The sequence below is a fragment of the Sphaeramia orbicularis genome, chromosome 11 (assembly GCF_902148855.1).
Source record: "Sphaeramia orbicularis chromosome 11, fSphaOr1.1, whole genome shotgun sequence".
NCBI classification, from domain to species: domain Eukaryota; kingdom Metazoa; phylum Chordata; class Actinopteri; order Kurtiformes; family Apogonidae; genus Sphaeramia; species Sphaeramia orbicularis.
Genome location: NC_043967.1, coordinates 4,762,669 through 4,784,330, shown reverse-complemented (window position 1 = coordinate 4,784,330; position 21,662 = coordinate 4,762,669). Strand labels below are relative to the sequence as shown.

Here is a 21,662-nt window from a genome sequence, read left to right as displayed (position 1 = left end):
CGGCCTACTAGGCTTGATTGTTTCAAGTGAGTCCACTAAAACTGGACTAGGAGGGCTCCTAAGAGGAGTGTGGCTAGATTCTTCTAGCTTTAGCTGGCGGACTAATAGAAGCTCTTTTTGAGTTTTATTTAACTCGTCTGCTTGTTGTTGGTTTTGTTGTTGCAGCTGATTGATGCTATCTTGAGCTGTTAACAACTGGGATTTGAGACTTACTATTTGGCTCAAATCTTGGGTTCGCTCTTGGTGGAATTGATTCACTTTATCATCAAGTTTTTGGATTTTGATGTGAGCTTGTTCCAACAGGGAGTTTGCTCTGTTGTGGTCCAGTTGGAGTTTAAGAAACTCTTCTAAGGGAGGTCGCACAGCGACGTCAGCTAAGGTTATTTCTAGCTTGTCTATTTTTAAAGTGGCTGCTTGTAGTTCTACATCCTTGTCGAGGATGGCTTTCTGATTTGCTTTAAAAGTTGTTATTAGTTTATGGATTTCTCTGCTGGTTGCAGTACCATGTTGGGAAGGAGTGAAACTCCTTAAGTCTGGTTCAGGCTGGGCAGAGGAAGGTCTTACTTCTTCTCCAGGCAGCTGACCTGACAGATATCTCGGTCGTGACTCAGCGTCGGTGCGCTGAGCTTGGACGTCGAGCAGTTGTGCTTCCACTTTTTGGAGACGCTCAGTTACTTGAGTTAGCTGAGCTTTCAGTTGAGTTTGGTTGCTTTGTTCAGTGATTAGCTGTGCTTTCACTCGATCATAATCTTGGTCTATGATCTTTAATTGGGTAACCACATTGAAAAACATAGGCAGGAAATCTTCAGTTAGGGTACTGATGACTTGGGTCAAAGTACCAATATTGCCATACTGGCTTGGACTCTCGGCGTATTTTGCCATTTTGAGAATTGAAGACTTATTTGATTTTATTATTTGCTGGACGGCTTTGGGAAGTATAAGTAGTTAATGCGAAAAGGAAAAAACAATAAAACAAAAGAATAAAAAGTTTTTAAAAAATTAATTTTTTTTTATATGAAAAAAAAAAAAATTCCTTTTATAAAATAACTACTTATAAATTATTGTTGTACTTAAAGTACTTCTTTATAAAAACGTATTATTGCTAATCTAAACCTTTGTCTCAGTTGGTTTTATTTTGGGATTTAGATTTTAATTGTAATTAAGCTTAATTTAATTAAGCTATTGTTGTAAGCCCTATAAAATATGATTAAAATTGAGAATGTTAAATAGCTGTTAACGAATTTGTAAATATAAAGGTGAAAGCACACAAAAGTCCAAATTGTTTTGATTTTGAATTTAAAAGAAAATTGTGTAAATTTGTAAAAAGTTAATTAATTAATGAATCAATTAATTAATTAATTTCGTTTAAATGTTGATTAAAGAGATTAAATGCATTAAGTTGCAATTCATTAATGATTGTTAATCTGTTTGGCTCACTGCAGACTGTCGTTTATTTTTGTAATTCCACTTGGCGAACACTAGGGGCGCTGTTAAGTTATGACCACAGAGAAGAGTTTTGGCTACTTGGTTAGCCACAGGAAGTTAGCCTTACTGGGGTTCCAGAGGCTTTGCCCCAACCAAGATGGCGGGGGTACGTCACCGGAAATGACGAGGCTCTATGTCAGCGATTACGTCACTAACAAAGATGGCGGCTTACGCCCAACAAAGTTTACGCTAACGCTGTTAGCTTCAACAAACACGTTTGAAACAGTGTTTAACAATGCACAAAAGTACGGTCGGTGTCTCGACACGTTACTTTACCACTCAGCACACACGTGCACGCCCTGTCTTGTGCCGCGGACACAAAAACACGCGTTTTACACGCACAACAAAGGAGTAGCTCGAGGCTACCAGTTAGCAAGAGCTAAAAACAAACCCTACTTTACTTCAGGCTTTACAAAGGAATCTCACAGTTTGTACAACTATTCCAACACTAGTATACAGTGACTGGGATTCGTTCCGACGCAGTATTTAACGTGCGCGGATATTTTTAATCAACCTCCGTTGTGTTGGACAACGTTTGAAACTTTCCGGTTAGCTACTCCGAAAGTTCAAAAGGGTTATGTCAAAAGTTAGTTTCCGACTAGAATTCGTAGTCTAGATTAACTTTTGACTTCAAGGCTTTTAACAGATGTGATGCGGAGAAATTCGTCCGCCACCACGCATGCAAAAACAAACAGCAGCTTGTTCTCTTGAGATACAAGCTTTTACACACACGGTCAGAGCCGTGAATATGCCGACATACAATTAGCTAACGTTAACTCCGGCTAGAATTCGTAGCACGGGCTAACTCAGACTTCAGGATCCTTTATACACATACGGTACAGAGAATTCGTCTGTTACCCAGTGTAATGCAAAAACAAACAGTAGCTTGTTCCCTTAAGATACAAGCTATTACACACACGGTCAGAGCCGTGAATAGGTCGACACACAATTATCTTACGTTAACTCCGGCTAGAGTTCGTAGCACGGGCTAACTCAGACTTCAGGATCCTTTACACACATACGGTACAGAGAATTCGTCTGTTACCCTGTGTAATGCAAAACAAATAGCAGCTTTTCAGCAAAGGCACAAGCGCTATCACACACACGGTCGGAGCCGTGGGTAGGTCAACACACTTATTTAAACTCCGGTTACAACCGGGGCGTTACAAACTTCGTAAAATGAGTTACAGATCTGTTTAGCTGTTTAGAAGTGTGTATCAGCTGTTCAGTAGCCTAGCAACGGCACCTCAAACAAAGAACCACGTGGTCGGAGCACACGCACACACACAGCAGCTTCAGAGCGAGAGAGAGAGGGAGGAGAGCGGCTTCGAACGATCGTCAGGGAAAACAACACTAAACCTTAATACTTGTGTACTGTTTTTCACCACAGGTTATGAATTGTCAGCCCACCCAGGGACGCCAAATAATGTAGCAATAGTAAGCCAAATTATTTTTAAACATAGAGCGTTGGTCTCTAGATTAATTCAATTACAGATTTATAGTTGAAGATGCCTGCATCTGACTATTGAACCTTAAACGTAAATTAACCCAAACAATAATTTGGAAATCTTGCATAGGTTGATAGAACTTTGTGACGGGACAGTGAACCCATGTGTGAATAATAGTACACAAAGCACAACTGAGGCAATGGATTTATATACATATAAATACTTTATTAACTAAACTAAGACACACAAATAACATAAAGACAAGAGACAAATACAACCAAAGGAGCAGGAGATTATGGACAGGAGAATATGTAAATTAAGTTGGCAGATAGCTATATTCAAGAGATTATAATGTTAGTGAGGTTACGTTGAGGTAAACCTACTTAACTTGGAATAACACCAACTCAGATAAATCAGGAGCAAGTTTTCTTACAAGTTGTTGCGGTGCGGATGCAGCAACTGGCACGGCCTTGACGGCGGATGGATGAAGTCTTCTGACGTAGTTCGAAGCAGGAACAGGCTGTGAAGCGACGTGCTTGCGCTGGAGGCCTGAAGGTCTGAAGCTCTGAAGTTCTGAAGTTCTGAAGTTCTGCTGGCTGGAGGAGGTTCACAGCTGGCTCTGGCAGCTGGTTCTGGAAAGCTCGCCAGGAGAAGATGGAACAGCTCTGAGAGCCAAGGAGATGGTCAAGACTCCTTGGAGAAAGCTCTTTGTTCTTAGGTGAGAGCTCAGAAGAGGTGGAGAAAGCTCTTCTCTGTGAGAGCCTGGGAGAGGTGGAAAAGACTCCCGAGATGGAAAAGACTCCCCGGAGAAGTTGGATCTTCTTCCTTTATAGTTTGGCCAGGGGCCAACCCATTCCATCCTTCTCGTACATATTGATGAGTTATTGATCTCTTTGGGCCGTGCCTTCCTTTGTCCGTTTTGAGCGGGAAACCGCCTCCTTGTGCTGGTCATTTACATATTTCAGAGTATCACCTCTCTCTCCCCCCCTTAGGAGAGGGAGAGAGGACCTCATGCAGACTTGTAAGAAGACTTCTCCCAACTTTAAATAAGATCCTTAAATAAGATCCTTAAACTTTATACATCACCTTTAACCTCACTCAGCCTTAATAAACTAAATACCATTATGTGGACATGCTATAAACAGTAATATTCTTACTTTCAACATGAACACAAATAGGACACATGTATATGAACCCACAGGTCAGGCAAATGGCTTGGGCATAGATATACATGAAAGAGGTACCCTGTGGAGTAAAACCAACATTGACACATTTCTGTGAAACTAGTAATTACGGCAAAAGATACAGATCTTGCAAATCAGTCTTTTGTCCCTAGGATGCCTCCACCTCGGGGTAAACAGGAATGATGGGACACAGATGTTGAGGGGCAAAAGGGGTCGCCAAGTGTAAACATGATATCTGGGGTGCTCTCAGTTACCACGACAGGTGAGGATGGCTCTTGATGATGAACAGAAGAAAGTGAGCCTAAGTTTTTATTGTCCTGGGTGCTTTAAATTAGAATAGTCTCCATTCTTTAAGATTATTCGTCATCATAAATGTCACTTGCAAAGGATGTCCAGGCACTGCCCTGGGTATCACCCAATCAGAATGGTGGTTAAGGAATGTGGTTTGACCCAGAGAGAGGGAGGTGGTGTAGTTTACAATTCTGTTTTTTGAGTCTGTTCACTCACTCCACCGTCATCCGGCTACACAGCGATCAACTAAGATTGTCTGCACAAATGACAGCAGATGCAAAGTCTTAGAGACCGCCCTATTTAAATCAGGATATTTCACGTGTGCTACTGGTTGTCGTCATGGAGACAGTTCAGTCTATAAACTGCTCTGGAATACACCAGCACTAATGGAACAGTGAATGATCCAGATGTTAAATGTACCGTAGGAGGAGTTTAGTCATAGAAGGTGTTGATGACTCCTCCTGTGACTGGACCCAGATCAGCCACTAATTCATCTAGAAGCTCTCCTGTGACATTGTGGGTAGGACACACATCTGTATTAGTTCATCTAGAAGTTATCCAATGGCATTGTGGGTAGGACATATGTCTATATTATTTGCTCTTGGGTCATTCAATAAACATTGCAGTGATCAGGCCCTCAGAAAGTTCATCCAGAACTTGATGAAGGTATGGGAGAGGACTGTGGAGGAAACTCAAAGCCACTTGCACAGCTGAGCATCAAATGCAGCATATATCAAGGAGACGCTCTGTCCCCCCTGCTGTTCTGCATAGGCTTAAACCCCTTCAGCCAGATCATCACTCGGAGTAGCTTCAAGTACCGGTTCCAAAGTGGAACACAGATGACATCAAGTTATATGTGTGACATCAACTCCCTGATTCATCAATCAATCAATCAATCAATCAATCAATCAAATTTTATTTATATAGCGCCAGATCATAACAAAAGTTATCTCATGACACTTTACATATCGAGTTGGTTGAAACAAGACTCTGAGACAATTTACAGAAATCCAACAGAATCCTCCAGGAGCAAACACTAATGACTGGTGACAGTGGAAGGAAAAACTACCTTTAATAGCAGAAACCTGGAGCAGACCCAGGCTGAGGAGGATGGACTTGTGACAGGAGCAGTTAAGGGGTTAAAGAGAGAGAGTAAAGAAGGAGAAAAAGAGAGAAAGAGAGAAAGACTGGGGAAGTAGGGGGAGACACATGGATGCAGCTGATGCACAGATAACTTAACTAGAATGTTTTCTTATTAAGTTACCTAAAGGAATAGGATAAACAGTATTGGTCCAAGAACCAGGCCTTGAGGTACTCCATAACTAACTGTAATGCACTGAGAGGATTCATTACTGATGTTAACAAAAGGAGAACGATCCGTTAGACAGGATTTCATCCCACTCAGATCTATAGCAACGACACTGGGATGTCATTCAGACTAGATAAATGTGGGTGGATGGTATCTAGAAGAGGAAAGGTGCCAGCATCCATCTGGCATCCTGAGGCTGGACACAAAGAGAGTGAGAGTAAGGCCAAGAACCAGTGAGCATCAGAGCCACTGAAGAACTACTAAGTGAATGCCTCAGCAACAGAAATTCAGTATGGAGGAAAGGATAGAGGGGAAATCATGGAAGGACAAGCCCTTGCACAGGTAGGTCTACTAGACTGGACCCCAGCCGTAGGCTGTGTAGAGAAGCCCCTGAAACAGTCCAGCACGTCACAGCAGGGTGCAAAGATGGTAGCAAGGAGGGCATACATGGAGCGGCACAACCAGGTAGAGGACATAGTGTACAGGAACATCTGTACCAAGTATGGACTGGAGGTCCCAGGGTCCAAATGGGAGACACCCCCAAAGGTGACAGAGAACAAACAGGCCAAGATCCTATGGGACTTCCAGATCCAGATCGACAAGACGGTGATGGCCAATCAGCCTGACATAGTAGTGGTGGATAAACATCAGAAGACAGTGGTAGTGATAGATGTAGCAATCCCAAGTGATAGAACATCAGAAAGAAAGAATATAGCTGGAGAAATACCAAGGGCTGAATAAGGAGATAGAGAAAATGTGGGGTGTGAAGGCAACAGTGGTACCAGTAGTGATGTGGGGGTGGGTAGGTGGGGCACTAGGGGCAGTGACCCCCAAACTGAGAGGATGGCTCCAGCAGATACCAGGAATAACACCAGAGATCTGAGTGCAAAAGAGCGCAAATATAAATAGAAATAAATAAATAAAAGTAGAAATAGAAATAAATATAAATACACAAAATAGCTAAGATCCTGAACAGAACCCTCAGACTCGCAGGCCTCTGGTGGAGGACCGAGTCTGAAGAAGAACACAGGTTTATGTGTACACAGATGTGAAGTACAAAATGGATTATCCTAAGATGAGATTCATTGTTGTCTTTCAGACTTCTTTCATTTTCTTTCATTTGTTTGTGGAAGAACTAAATGGACTAAATGGAGGTCATGTGTCCCACATTAAGCTTTTCATTATGACAGGTCTTTTGAGGCGAAATAAAAGTAAAATGGATGAAAAGTTTGGAAAAATGGCCCAGCTGCAGTTGACCTAAAATATAAAAGATGTTGAAAGATTCAAAGCCACAGGGGGATTCTCAGTGGCTCATTAGAATGTTCTGCAGCACAGCATATTGTACACCTTTAAAAAAAAAAAAAAAAAAAAAAAAAAAAAAAAAGTCTTATTAATAATAATTTAAAAAAGATCTGCAGTTGTGCACATTTTCAATAACTAATTGAGACATTAAACTGGCTATAATTTGTTCCTGCATGAATTGTTCACAGTTTTAACATTAAAAAACTGGTCATGAGCTAATTAAAGATTACATGAAGACAGTGAGATAATAACTCAGACTGAAAATAATGACCTGATAAACATGTATGAAACTGTTTTAATTTATACATACTTTGTTCTAGTCTCTGCTTTACATTTGCAAATCACTGGGTAATAAACCCACTTCTTAAAATGATTTAAGTCAAATGTTTTTGGCAACAAAATATTTATTAGTGGAGTGAATCAGTTATGTTGTTGTCATGTATTCCTGATCCAGTGGAATGTGTCAGCATTGATCCATCAGACACCAGTCAACATTTAGTCCTTAAAGGTGATGTGTGGGATGTGTGATGACTGCAGATCATGTTGGGAGTTCCTGGTCCGGTTAGTACCAGTCATGGTCTAGGAAATAGTGGTGGGCAAAACATGAACGAATCAGTCAAAAGAATCGATTAATTTAAGTGAATGAGTTGAATCGATTCGTGAACGCAACTAAATTGAAATTAGTCAGAGGTGGAAGTGCTGTGTGACGCAACGTGACGCAGATCGTCTCCATAGCAACATCTGATTATATCGCGAGATTAGTTGCGGGTGACAGACGGACCAAGCCGAGGTAGTGAACTGCTGAATGAAAGAGCGGCCGAGTAGGGCAGAATAGAGCTGAGTCGCTGAATTGATTCTGAATCGTTCACAAATTGATGATCACTAAATCGCTGAGTCTATTGAACTGCTGAATGAGACTAGACACCCCAACCATAAGAAGACAGAACAGAAAGAAAACAGACTAATAAAATTTTAAGGAAGCACACAGAGCACAAAGAGAATAGATAGATAGATAGATAGATAGATAGATAGATAGATAGATAGATAGATAGATAGATAGATAGATAGATAGATAGATAGATAGATAGATAGATAGATAGATAGATAGATTTTATTTTTTTTCTTAAATTAGTGAATCAATTGAATCGATTCAGAATCAATTCACAACAAATGAATGAACTGAAAAAATCGAGCTAGCAAAAACAATCAGAATTCCCATCACTACTAGGAAAGACAAATGATATCAATCCCACCAAAAATCTTCTGGACAATAGAGGCCTCTCTTTAACTTAGAGGACTTGAAGGGTCTGCTGTTTCATGTTTCAGTGTCATACAGTAGAAACCAGTCCAGGCCTGAGGTCAGTAGTATACAGGTGTGTCCATACTTGGCTGGGTTGATATCTGATCATCATTCCTTCCACCACTTTTGATAAGTATCTACAGCACACTGGGAACATCCAACAAAACCTGCAGATGTGGAGATGCTCTGACCCACTCATGTAACATCACAGTTTGAGCGTTCAGTCGCTCAGACGTTGCTTGTTTTGCTGCTTCTCATCAAATTCAAGGACTAAATGTTCACTTACTGCCTAATACGTCGTGTCTGCTAAAAGGTGTCATAGTGGTACCTTCTAGTGCCAGACACTCTGGGACAAAAAGCTTTGGCTGAATCTTTTGCGATTTTTGAATACTTTGTTTCCACAACCTGCCCAAATGGCGAGCACCTCAACTTCTGTCATCACTTCCATCAAGCGATGAGGTAAGTGTAGAAAAATAAAAATATTCATGAAATGAACGTGAAAAGATTTCAGAGATCATTAGTCAGGTGGGTGTCTTAAAAGAACATGGTTTTGGTTGTTCTAGTTCTACCATTTTTGTGATTAGATAATTCTGGTCATTCATTTTGCTGTCATTAAACCGGTAGAAATAAAATGTCTGAAGTTGTGTCCTTTTAGGGTTTAGTGTTTGTTCTTATGTCGAGGTTTTTTTTTTTTTTTTTTTAAATGGAGTGAGTGGATTCCTACGACCAGAGGCAGAGGCAGGACTCCAGCTGAACACCAGGAAGGAGACCCACGGCACAGGACCACAGAATCTGGGACTTATGGAGACTTCGGTGAGAAAGAATGGAGGTTTGTAGAATAACATCTTACTATTTCTTTGTTTGTATTTATTCCACATGTGTATCGGCTATAGGCTGAACAAGTAGGCTCATGGACGACATCATTCACTGTTTTGTGCGACTAATTATGTTGTTGTGTATACCTAAATAAAATTCACATGTGATCTGTGATGCCGCTTAATTCCTGTAGTCTGTTTATGAAATCAATATCTCATCACTGAAATTAAAAGTATCACTTGAGTCATTAGTTACACAAAATATAATTATTATAGATAATAATAAGAAAAATAACAATCATCTTTGTGTAAATAATGACTGAAGTAATACTTGTAATCTCTTCTCACTGCAGTGCAGTTTTCATTAATATTGTCTTTGCACAATTGTCAATCATCTTCTAATACCTACAATCTTTTTGCCATGATAAACACTAATATCTCTCAATTTAAACTTGCATTTGTCTATCCACTTTGTACATTTTCAGAGGTAAGGGAGATGGAGGAGCTTCTGGAACAGTCTATCTCCATTGTGGAAAGACAACCTGGACTCATGTTTGAATTAATGGAGCACAGCATCAAAGATGGGGAATCCCTCAGACCACCAACCAGGGGTTACATTGGTGCACCTGCGGCAACTGTTAAAAAATGCCCATAGATGTGGGCAATGTGTATTTAAACAGGGTTTTTAGGTTAAATGTAATTGAACAAGTAGTTTTTTTGACTGATTGGGCAGTATTTCATTCAATTTTAATCAATAATTAGATTGACTAGCGGCATTGTACCCGTGGTGCCATACCACCCTCCTGTGGTGCAACAGTGGCATTGCACCCAAACGCCCTCCCACATCCTGTGCTGCAACATCGATGGGACGGACATGATGCGGGCCGAAACGTGCATTATATAGTAGGATTATTGGAAAGGAAACTATAAAAATCCTGCACACTGTACCTTTAACCCTTTATAGGACACTCTTTGAAATACTCTGAAATTCAAAATTCCAACCTTAGTGTGTTATTGGACATCATCATCTACCTCCTCATCTGTTGATGTGACAAAAGTCTCCCTCCTCCTTCCATAAAACATGCAATAAAACAATTGTTATAAGGTCACAAACTGACTAAAACAATTCCTGTTCACTATTTACAGTTTCAAAGTATATTTCCAGTCTCTCTGAATTTCTGTATAATGTTAAAAAAAAACCAACATACTTCTTGACTTCATTGAGACACAGAATTGGCCCCATATTTAATGTTTGCAGAAATAAAAAAAAAAATAAAAAAAAGTCCCTTGCCCAATAAAGGGTTAAGACATGTTAGATAAAGAGAAACATTTTTTTAGAATCTGCCACCGTAGTAGCTCTGGGTTAAATGTTCTTTATGAGTTCAAACACCCGTCAGTGTGTTTCCTATATGTGACAGCAGCAGGTCAGTTTGTACATACTTACATGGTTTCAGGTTTAAGGTGCAGACAGTGGTTTGAACTGAACCTGTTGGCATATGGAAGTAGATCATGACCTGATCCGACTGAACCTTCACACTCCAGCTCCTTTGTAAGTTTCTCTGAGCTCGGTTAACCCCAGGAGGGAATATTTTAATGGGAATGAATCTTTAGTCATTAATAATCAGTAGATTCTCTATATCCTAGAGGAACTTCACTATTTACAAGCCTAATATTTCTCATGTTACTAAGGTTGAATACATTTAACGTGTTGGCCGTTAGGGGTTGTTGATGTGAAATGTCAGTTGCCTACAGCTAAGTTAAGATGTATACATACTATTAGAATCATCACTGAGCAAATAAATGAATCATGAAGTGAAAAAGGGAAATTGCTCTTGGCTGTGATTTTTAAACCAGCAAATTTTTCTGTCAGTGCAGTTAAAATCTGATAAGCATGAAGGCAAGATTTAATCACCCAGTGAGTCAGTCATTACAGTATTTTGTGCCATGGAATAAACACATGCTCCACTAATGTTGGCAGAAAAGAGGCTAATTTATCCTATTTATGTGGATACAAAGGAGAAAAACTGTAGCTTTTTTACCTTCTTTAACATCTTCATTTATTCCTTCGGCTATTGTAGTTATGTGCTGCTGTTTTGTTAGATACAAAGCAAACCACAATAAAGAAAAGTTTATTTTTAGGCTAAATAATTACAGGCTTTAACAAGTATATAACAACTGCATCTACATTGCAATTAATTTTGAGACCCATTTATACTGTAAATGTCAAAAAGGTTTCTCAAGAGACAGGAAGGGAATCTGCCAGTGTTCCAAATGTCCCAAAAAAAATGAAGCACCGTCAAAAACAAACAAATCCACATGAAATTATGCTTCATCTACAGCTCACTATTACAGTTTTTCTCAGTTGCTTAAACATTAAACCCTATTCTCTGAACTAAACTGTCAGTGGCCTAAATGCAGTTTTTGAATCAAACACTCTTTTGCACAACCTTAAGCTGATTCTCATACTTAGACACAATTTTCACACCTGTAGAACACTTTTTGCACAATTCTACACACATTTCTCATTGTGATGCACATGAGCTGTAAAATGGTGAAGACAGGAGGCAAATGTTAAACAGAAATCCAGCACAGTTATCAACAAGTAAACACAACCACTGAAACGTGAACACTATTTTCAAACCAACTACACCTGATATAAGCCAGGTCAGAGTTCACCGACACCAAGAATGGAAGGAACCAACCTGAGAGGCAGAGAGCTGTGTCTATGTTATGGTTTGGGTCAATGTCCAGATACAGGAGTGGTTCAGTATCAGCCAGAGTTTCATTAATGTCTGCCTTCCACCATTCAGCCGTTAGACCAGGGAACATCTGTTAAAACCAGTGGAGGTGGTCTAGGACTGAACCCGTAGACCAGGGAACATGTGTCAGAACCAGTGGAGGTGGTCTAGGACTGAACCCGTAGACCAGGGAACATGTGTCAGAACCAGTGGAGGTGGTCTAGGACTGAACCCGTAGACCAGGGAACATGTGTCAGAACCAGTGGAGGTGGTCTAGGACTGAACCCGTAGACCAGGGAACATGTGTCAGAACCAGTGGAGGTGGTCTAGGACTGAACCCGTAGACCAGGGAACATGTGTCAGAACCAGTGGAGGTGGTCTAGGAGTGAACCCGTAGGCCAGGGAACATGTGTCAGAACCAGTGGAGGTGGTCTAGGAGTGAACCTGTAGGCCAGGGAACATGTGTCAGAACCAGTGGAGATGGTCTAGGAGGGAACCCGTAGGCCAGGGAACATGTGTCAGAACCAGTGGAGATGGTCTAGGACTGAACCCGTAGACCAGGGAACATGTGTCAGAACCAGTGGAGATGGTCTAGGACTGAACCCGTAGACCAGGGAACATCTGTTAGAACCAGTGGAGATGGATATGACACCAGAGGGTTTCTCCTCCATTACCTGGAAAGACCTGGTCTGGAATGTGGATGAAGTCCTCAAAGACATGATGTTGAGGCCAAATGAATCTGTCATTAATTAGATTTGAAGGTGTTCTAGATTTTATAGTGTTTTACACTCATGTACTTTTCATTTACAGTTTTCTTTGGTCTTTTCAGAAATGCTAACGAATGTAGTCTGAATTCTGAGTTTTGTGTTTACAGTTTTGAGAAAAGGGGTGGAGCTTTGGAAAAAAGTGTCTTAGCAATTGTGAAAAACTGTAATCTGATCATCATCGTTATCAATGTAATTTTTTTTTTATTAAATGTTCATTTCTAATGTGTGACTGCCTGAACAGTGTCTCCTCTCTGAAGTTTCAGAAGGTGGATTTTAGGCAAATGTGATCATGAAATATTTAAAGGCACCTGAGTTTTTCTTAATTGGTGCCTTTGCATCAAAAGACTACTGCTTATTATTAAAGGGACACATTTTAGTTGGTTCTTTCCATATACAGTAGAAACTCATATGACTGAGCTTGTTTTGTGATTTACTGATTTTGTAAATCAATTTTCCCTGTTGAAGTTAACTGAAATGTAATTAATCCAGTCCATCCCCCCAAAACCACCCAAAAATTATTTTCAAGTGTTTTTAAAACAGAAAAAGTGCAGTTAGAAAGAAAATAACAATTATGAAAACACAGTTAAAGGGAATACAAAAGAAATAAACTGGATTTAACTTATTTACCTTAAAATCATGAGACAATCCTTGTGAGAGGAGAAGGAGGAGGAAGAAGGGGAGGAGGAGGAGGATTATTGTTTAGAAGTTGTCTCAACTAGATGAAACCCTGATCTGAGTGGGTGGCGGCTGCTCCTGTTATGTTGGGGGCGTGTGTTCATGGGTATATGGTATGGGTTAGGGTTATTGTGTGGCATGGATGAGTGAGGCTAGCAACCTTACTAACTGCACCTGCAAGAGTGCACCAATGAATACCACGACACAGACACATTAGCAATACCCCCAGAGTCTCCTGCGCGGGGGCGGGGGTGGTGGTCTCACCAGGACAGACCCAACAGTAACAGCCACAGCAAACACATGGATAACGAGGCGCTTCACCCAAACCACACTAACGGAGGAAGTGTTAGAAGCCAAGTGTCATTGTGGGAGGATATTCAAAAACGCAAAAGGACCGAAGATAACATCAAAGAAAATCCCACCGTGGAGGAAGGGAGGAACAGATGCAGCGCATGGTGGCAACACCCAGTGAGACGCAGGAGGACTCCAGTCAGGAGGCACCCCACAGCACTAGAGACTTGACTGCAGCTGTTCAACCCCAGGGCCAACAGGGGGGACTCTCCTAACACTTACCCAGACACCAAACCTACAAGGGGGAAAGTGAAGTGGCCGCCTGCAAGAAACAACATGGCATGAAGCCAATTGGACCAGGACCCTGACAGAGTTCTAGAGGCCACATTAGCAGGTACAGCTGAGAGAAAGATTGACAGTATGACAGCAATTATCTTCACCAAGGCCAGAGAGCAGACTGGTGCTGAGGAAAAGAAAGGCAACAGTGGGACAGGGGCCCCACAAGAGGGAGCGAGAGATCTCACAATTAAGAATGGAGATCAAGTTGCTCAATAAGCAATTCAGAAGAGCCAATGAAGAAGAAAAGGAAAGCATAAAAGAGCTGACCATTGGACTCTGAGGGCAACTATGTGGACTGAGGAGGGCAGAAAGGTCTTTAAGGCTGAGGAAGGAAAAGGAGGTCAAGCATGTTCAGTTCACTAAGGACCTACACAAGTTCACTAAGAGTCTGTTGGGGGAGGCAAGATCTACGAAGCTGATCTGCCCCAAAGAAGTCGTGGAGGAGTTTCTTGAAGAGATCCACAGTGATAGTCTCAGAGACCAAGCCTTGGATGCTCACCCAAGGGTTGGCAGGTCTGAAACTCCTGAGGAAGAACTTGAGACCTGGGAACCAACATGGAAAAAAGTCCACAACATAGTGCAGAAAGCTTGTTCATCACTTGCCCCAGGACCAAGTGCCATACCCTATAAGGTGTACAAGAGATGCCTTCTGCTTCTCTGCAGGCTTTGGAAGCTGCTGTAGAAGGTGTGGGCAAAAGGCACAATTCCATCATCCTCGAAAAGAGCAGAGGGCTGGTTTGTGCCTAAGGAAAAGGACTCATCTGAAATCAGCCAATTCTGAACTACCTCTCTGCTAAATGTTGAATGCAAGATATACTTCTCTGTTCTAGCTAAGAGGTTAACAACTTACTTGGTGAAGAACAAATTTGGTGACACCTTGATCCAGAAAGGAGGCATTCCAGGCTTGTCAGGGTGTTTAGAGCACACTGGCATCCTTAACCAGCTTATCTGTGAGACCAAAGAGAGCAAGGGAAACCTAACGGTTGTCTGGCTTGACTTGGCCAATGCTTACAGCTCAATCCCTCACAACCTCATCAACATAGCGCTGGAACACTAACATATCCCACACAATGTGGGTACATGTGTACATGGTATCATTGTTACATGTGTACATGGGTATGTGGCTACATATCTATATATGTACATGGTTTCATGGGTACATGTCTTCATGGGTACATGGTTTTGCGGGTACATGTGTTCATGGGCACATGGGTACATTGTTACATGGGTACATGTGTTCATGGGTACATATGTACATGTGTATGTGGGTACATGGGTACATGGTTTCATGGGTACATGTGTTCATGGGTGCATTGTTACATGGGTACATGTGTTCATGGGTACATGGGTATATGTGTGCATGGGTACATGTGTACATGGTGTCATGTGCACATGGGTACTTGTGTATATTGGAACATGGGTACATGGGTTAATGGGTACATGTAAGTTTAGTGCTGACTAGCGGTGGCTGATATGAAATGTACTCATTCTACAGATTTCTACTTGTATTTCAAAACTGCACATTTTACAGTGGCCTTTTATTGTGGCCACCCTAAGGCCCACCTGTGCAATAATCATTCTGTCTACTCTGCATCTGGATCTGCCACACCTGTGAGGTCGATGGATTATCTCAGTAAAGGAGAAGTGCTCACTAACACACATTTAGACAGATTTGTGAACAACATTTGACAGAAATAGGCCTTTAGTGAACAGAGAAAAAGTCTTAGATCTTCGAGTTCAGTTCATGAAAAATGGGAACAAAAACAAAAGTGTTCACATTTGTGTTCAGTGTATTTATTTATTTTTTATTTAATACACAGTTGCAGATGTATTTCCACCTGTGTTTCCATTGTCAGCTCCTCCATCCAACTCCTCAGTTCTTGATCCTCAGTCCTCTGTGTGGATTTAAGGGAATTGAGACATCCTTCAAGATGGCACACAGCCATTGATTTCCAGTTCACCATCAAGGAGTCAAGGAGGAAAAAAGTTAGGAATAGAGAAGAGGCTGAAACCCACAGATCTATGGCTGGAACAGGCACAAACAGCCACAGACTCTCTATCAGACTGAGCTCTGGGAATCTGTGGATGTTCTGGAGAGCACATTCCAGTTGTCCTTAACCCATCACTGTGTACTTTCAGCTCTATACTTCAGGTCAGTGTTTTACCAGAAAGTACATTTTTTCCCAAATCATATTTGTGTTGAGCCTGAATGAGATTGTCCTGCAGGATTTCTCCATATTTTGCTGATTTAATTGTATCACAGGGTGATTGTAAAACCTGAACACCTGCTGGGAAAGCATGGGAGATAAAGTTTGTAGTTAGCTGCTGAACCGCTCAAAGAACTTCAATAAGTCAAAGGAAAACACAACTCAGCTTCTTATTCAGTCCCTGAAGATGCAGCTGCTAAAAACTGATATTTAAAGAGAACAGCAAGAAACCGAGAATTATTTTAAGTTAAAAACTGTGAGTTTTGAATGCCAAACTGTTGAGGTTCCATGTTCATATGTAACTTTGTGCTTAATTGCTTTATGAATAAAATATAGACAGTTAAATAGTCATTAACTAAACTAAATAGCCCTCAGGATTGTGACAAACTGGTGACTTGTCCAGGGTGAACTCTGCCTTCACCCAATGGTAGAGGTTACTTTAGACATTTTTGTTGTCTGTCATTTTGATGGACAGGGTTGTAAAAATTCTGTCATAACACATTATCCGTCATTTCAAATTAAATTTTTAATGATACTGAGACATATTTAGTAGTATTTAATGTTCAAAACCATCTCCATGATGCAGTGACTGTAGTTGCTGCTGGATGATAAACATTATCAGTATTACTTTCTTGTCCTTCATCCTCTACTTCATCAGTCCATCTTTTTTCACCACGTTTATCAATGCCATCACATTTACTGGACTTTTTAAAATAACTTAGGAGACTCAGCTGTCTGACATTTTATGCTAGCAAAGTAGCATCATTTTGGCTAAAGTCATTTAAACGAGATAAGACTGACAATGAGTATATGCACACTGACACCAACTGGACAAGGGGGTACTACAGGAGGAGTACTACAGGAGGAGTACAACAGGAGGAGTACAACAGGAGGAGTACAACAGGAGGAGTACAACAGGTGAACTAATGAGGAGTCATTTGAAAGAAGTAATGATGTTCAAACCCACACCCGCCTTTACCCACTTACATTAGACCCCCAACACGACCCGATCCCTGATTAAACACACTGTGTAAGCCACATTTAAGGGCTTTATTTTTGGTTAAAATGCACGCCTTCAATAAATCTCTAATATGTGCTGCTCATTGACATATTTGGCCGGATGTAAACGGAGGTGAAGTTCACTTCAAAATAAAACAAACGGGCTGTGGATCAATCATCCATCCGGTACCCGACCCGGTGCAGGACTCTGCGGTGTTGTATTCAGTGTAGGATGTGGTTACGGGCTGTTTAATGCCTTGTTCAGACACAGACAGACCAGTGATCCTGGTCCAGGTTCTGCTCACAGTCTTGTGTGAAACTTTCTTTGGTAGATTCCCCTCATATTTTAATCTGTCAAAATGATGGACGGCCTTCAGAATTTTCCATCATCTCTAAAAAAAATCTGTTAATGACGGAATATTTTCTGTTAATGCAACCTCTGCCCAATGGTAGCTAGGATAAGCTCCGCCCCCACGATCCTCTGAAGGACAAAGCAGTTCAGAAAATGAACTAAATAGTAACTTTATTTGTGTTATGTTTCATGAACTTTGTGTTTAGAAAAGAGGAAATATTTCAGCTTAAATGTTATTTAACGGCATTTGACTGATTGAGATGTTTATTTAAAATGTTTGCTTCATTTAATCTTTATTAAAAGACATATATATTAGTAATGAATGCCCTTAAATGCTTACATTTTGTGTTTAACTTGAAGGTTATCAACCTATTCAGTCTACTGCTTCAACTGTTACATACCATGAACTAAAACCTGGAAATCTGTCTGAAATTGAAAGCATCAATGAACAAGAACTAAAGAGGAACTGAGTTGTCCCTTTGTGTCCTTCAGAGTTGGATGAAGCCTTTTTCAAGTTTGGGTACGGAGCTGAGTAAAACATACAGACCTTTACATCCTTTTCCAAGGCTTCCAAGGCCTCTCCAGGTTCTGCTGCTGAGGACCATTCCCACACTATGATGCTGTTTCCACCACCTTTAATCATGGGGATGGTGTGTTTGTGGTATGTAGCAGTGTTTGGTGTCTAGTCTGATGACCAAAAATCTCAAATTTGGCTTTATCAGACCAAGGAACCATCGTCCAGTTGACCTCGGAGTCTTTTACAGACCTTTGGCCAAACTCTAGTTCATATTTCTTCTTCTTCCTCGTGGTTTTTCCACATACTTTTGACTGGTACAGACAGAAGGTGGGCAGAAGTTGGTGTATACACAGCGTCTCCCATCCTCCACCGCTGAAGCTCTGACCTCCTTCAGTCATCATAAACATCCATCATTGCTCTCATTCTTGGATGATCACTCAGTTTGTGCGGATGTTCTGCTCGAGGCTATATTAGTGTGTATTCAGACCTACTTTGTTTGGTTCATTTAAAATGGACCAGAGTTCGTTTCCCCAGAATGTCCAGACTTTTTTTAGGTGTGAATACTAACATGCAAACTCTGATTCGAATCAAACAAGCGGACCCAGACCACCTTTCTTGGTCCTATTTTGCGCTTGACAAACCATCATAGCTGCAACCATCATTGTGGGTAATCAACAAAACTAGAAGTAGCTGAGCCTCATGGGTAGTCAGAACAAACAGCAGCAGCCATGAGCCGTGGACAGACATGGACCATTGAGGACACTAAATGTCTCATTGACATTTGGTCAATGGTCTTGTAGGACCTCCATGTTTGTTTTCATCAACACCTGCCATCTCTGGCTGACCCCACCCCCAATGTTTCTGTCCAATGCCTGCGCAGTTCATCACATGTGTGCTTCTGTTTACAAATTTTGGTCCACTGGCAAAAAGGGTGATGAGAATGTGATGTGACCCAAATGAAAAAAATAAATAAAGTCTGCATTCACTCTGAACCAAATAAGTGGACCAAAGGACTTTCCAGGTGTGAATACAGCATGACACATTCTTCCCATTTCTTAATGTTGGATGTAACTAAACTCCAGGGGATGTTCGGTAACCTAGAAGCCTTTTGTATCCATCCGCTGACTTATACTTTTCAGTAACTTTTTCTGTCAGTTCTTTAAAGTGTTTGTGTGTTTTCATTGTGTAATTGTAGCCAAGAACACTGATGAACCAGGTACTAGACCCTCCCCACTCAGGTGTCTTTATATTCCACCTCAGACACATTCACTGCACTCAGCTGATCTCAGAATTACATCACTCTCTTTCCAGGTGATAGATATTGATGTAATCACAAACTTTAATCACACTTATTTTATGTTATCATTTTCATTTAAATGAACCATTATTTTGTAGAAGATTCTTCTTTAACCCATAAAAACCCAAACATCTATCACCATCCAAAACCATCTACTGATCTAAACTGTTTAATACCTGTTGATCCACTAATCCTATCAATCCATGTCAATATTTGGTGTAAAATACAGTTCTTCATCTTTTCATGGTCATCAGATATGACCATATTTAGACGTTCAGAGGCTCCGTAGTTACTGTGGAAACACTGTCATCTTCTCCAACATTGATTCACCAGTAAAACTCATGGAGTTGGATTAATGACAGTGGATGGACACACTTCCCTGCAAAAAAGGGGTGTCTAAAAACAAGATAAGAACACTAAATCTGAGGAAAAAGGTCCTGAAAACAAGTGAAATATCTGTCCATGCAGCAAGAGAAGTTCACTGGACAAGATTTCTTGAATTCAGATTGTTAAATCTAGAAATAAGCATGTCTACAAATGTATGAACACTTAAAATAAGAAATGAACTCTTCAAACAAGATCAGTTATCTAACACTTCTAAATCTGTTTTTTGTTGTCATTTTTTTAAATCTTGGTAAGAAGCTTATAATTTGCAGTGTAGGTTTATGTTCAGTTAATGACAGATTGGACTGAAAAAGTCATTTTTTCCTTCAGTTTTCTGTGTTTTTGATATAATAACCCTCAACTTTAATCTGAGCTTTAATGAACATCTACATGATCAGTGAATTAAATATAGGAAAATACCTAATTTATACTGATAAAATGCAAAATACATAAGCTAATATTATAATAAATGATGATAAATCACTTACAGATAATTTAATTTAGAACTGGCATAAAAGTAGCGTTGGGCCTTTATGGGTTAAAAAAGCCAAATTACATTGACCATGATTTCATTCATAAAAGCAATAAAAGTGTGTGACTACTTTTTAAAGACAGTGTATTTGTCCTGGTCATGTGACTCAGGCAGGTCTGTAACATCTTTTGTTACCATCTGGATCTTAAAATATTGTTCTTCAGTTGATATTGAATAATATACTGAAATTTCTATGACATGTTAGTGCTGACGTTGTGAATCATAAAAGTGGCTCCAAAGAGGCTGTTCACATTTCCACCATTTTCAATAACACCAGATGAGTCAGAGTCAGATGGCATTAACTATGTCAAAACCATGCAGTGATGATTTGGTTTTCAGCATAAAACCAATTGGATTAGGTTTAGGAAAGTCAAAGTCAGCTTTATTTGTTAGATTTGATATATTTACAACGTGTACACAAAACTGAAATTGCAAAACTTTAAAGCCCATGATGCCACAAAGAACAAATAGAAAATAGAATATAACTATGAACATACAATGTGACTATAAACAGCTGGGGTTGGAGAGAATAAATACAACGATGACATGGCAGAAGTAAAGAGGCAGATGAATAATTGAGTTTAAGATGATTCCAGGTAAAGGTGCTGCTGTGAATCTGCCTCTGTTTCATGTTCAAAAAAGCTGCTGTGTGTATGTGCTTGTTGTGTTCCCAAAACTGAAAAAAAAAAAAAAAAAGATAAAATAAAATGAAAAACAAAATTTAGGAAAATGAACAAAAAGAACAGGAAAAAACAAAAAACAAAAAAAAACACAAGGAGAAAGGTGTAAAAAAACAAAAACAAAAAAAAAAAAAGTTTTTATAGTGAAGTTGGTGTCACTCACTGCTCTATGTTTTACACCCCATTCCACAGGGGGCAGGGTGAACTGAGCATGCTCAGATGTCTATGGAAAGAACAAGGTCTATTCTATCAACACGATTCACATTTTTTCCTATTGAGCAAACAGTTGAACTTATATGAATATTTAAAATAAATCTTACATTCAGAACGCTCACCACAGACACGTCAGTGGTTAAAGGGTTAAAGTGACAGTTCAGTGTCGTGGCTGGAGCTGGAAAGGATTGATTAGTTGAAGGACAAAAATAAAAATAGGACCAAGGCTCCTGTAGTCCATATTTAAAGGCCTTCAAGGTCACTCAAGGTCAAAGGTCATAGCACTAAATGAAAGCCCATGTGTGACTTCTTATCTATTATCAATAGTAAATATATCAATATCTTCAATTGTTCTCAAGTTACAGCACTTTGAAATGTGTCCCATTATAAACCAATGAGGATCTGAAAAAATTCTGAAATTCATTTAAAATTCAAAAATCAATATTTCTCGATTCTTTTAACAAAGTTGGTCAACCTTAACCTAAAGATGTGCCGCAACAAATATCAAGTCATTCTGACTGACGGTTTCAGAGAAGA

General features: G+C 40.1%; 1 long non-coding RNA gene across 1 annotated transcript; it reads left to right on the top strand.

The window, feature by feature from the left end:
* The first annotated feature begins 393 nt into the window (after window positions 1-393).
* On the top strand, window positions 394-21,170 carry LOC115427878 (uncharacterized). The gene is made up of 3 exons (XR_003936556.1): window positions 394-406; window positions 11,852-11,855; window positions 21,062-21,170. It is a non-coding gene; the product is annotated as an uncharacterized LOC115427878 (long non-coding RNA).
* The last annotated feature ends 492 nt before the right edge of the window (window positions 21,171-21,662 follow it).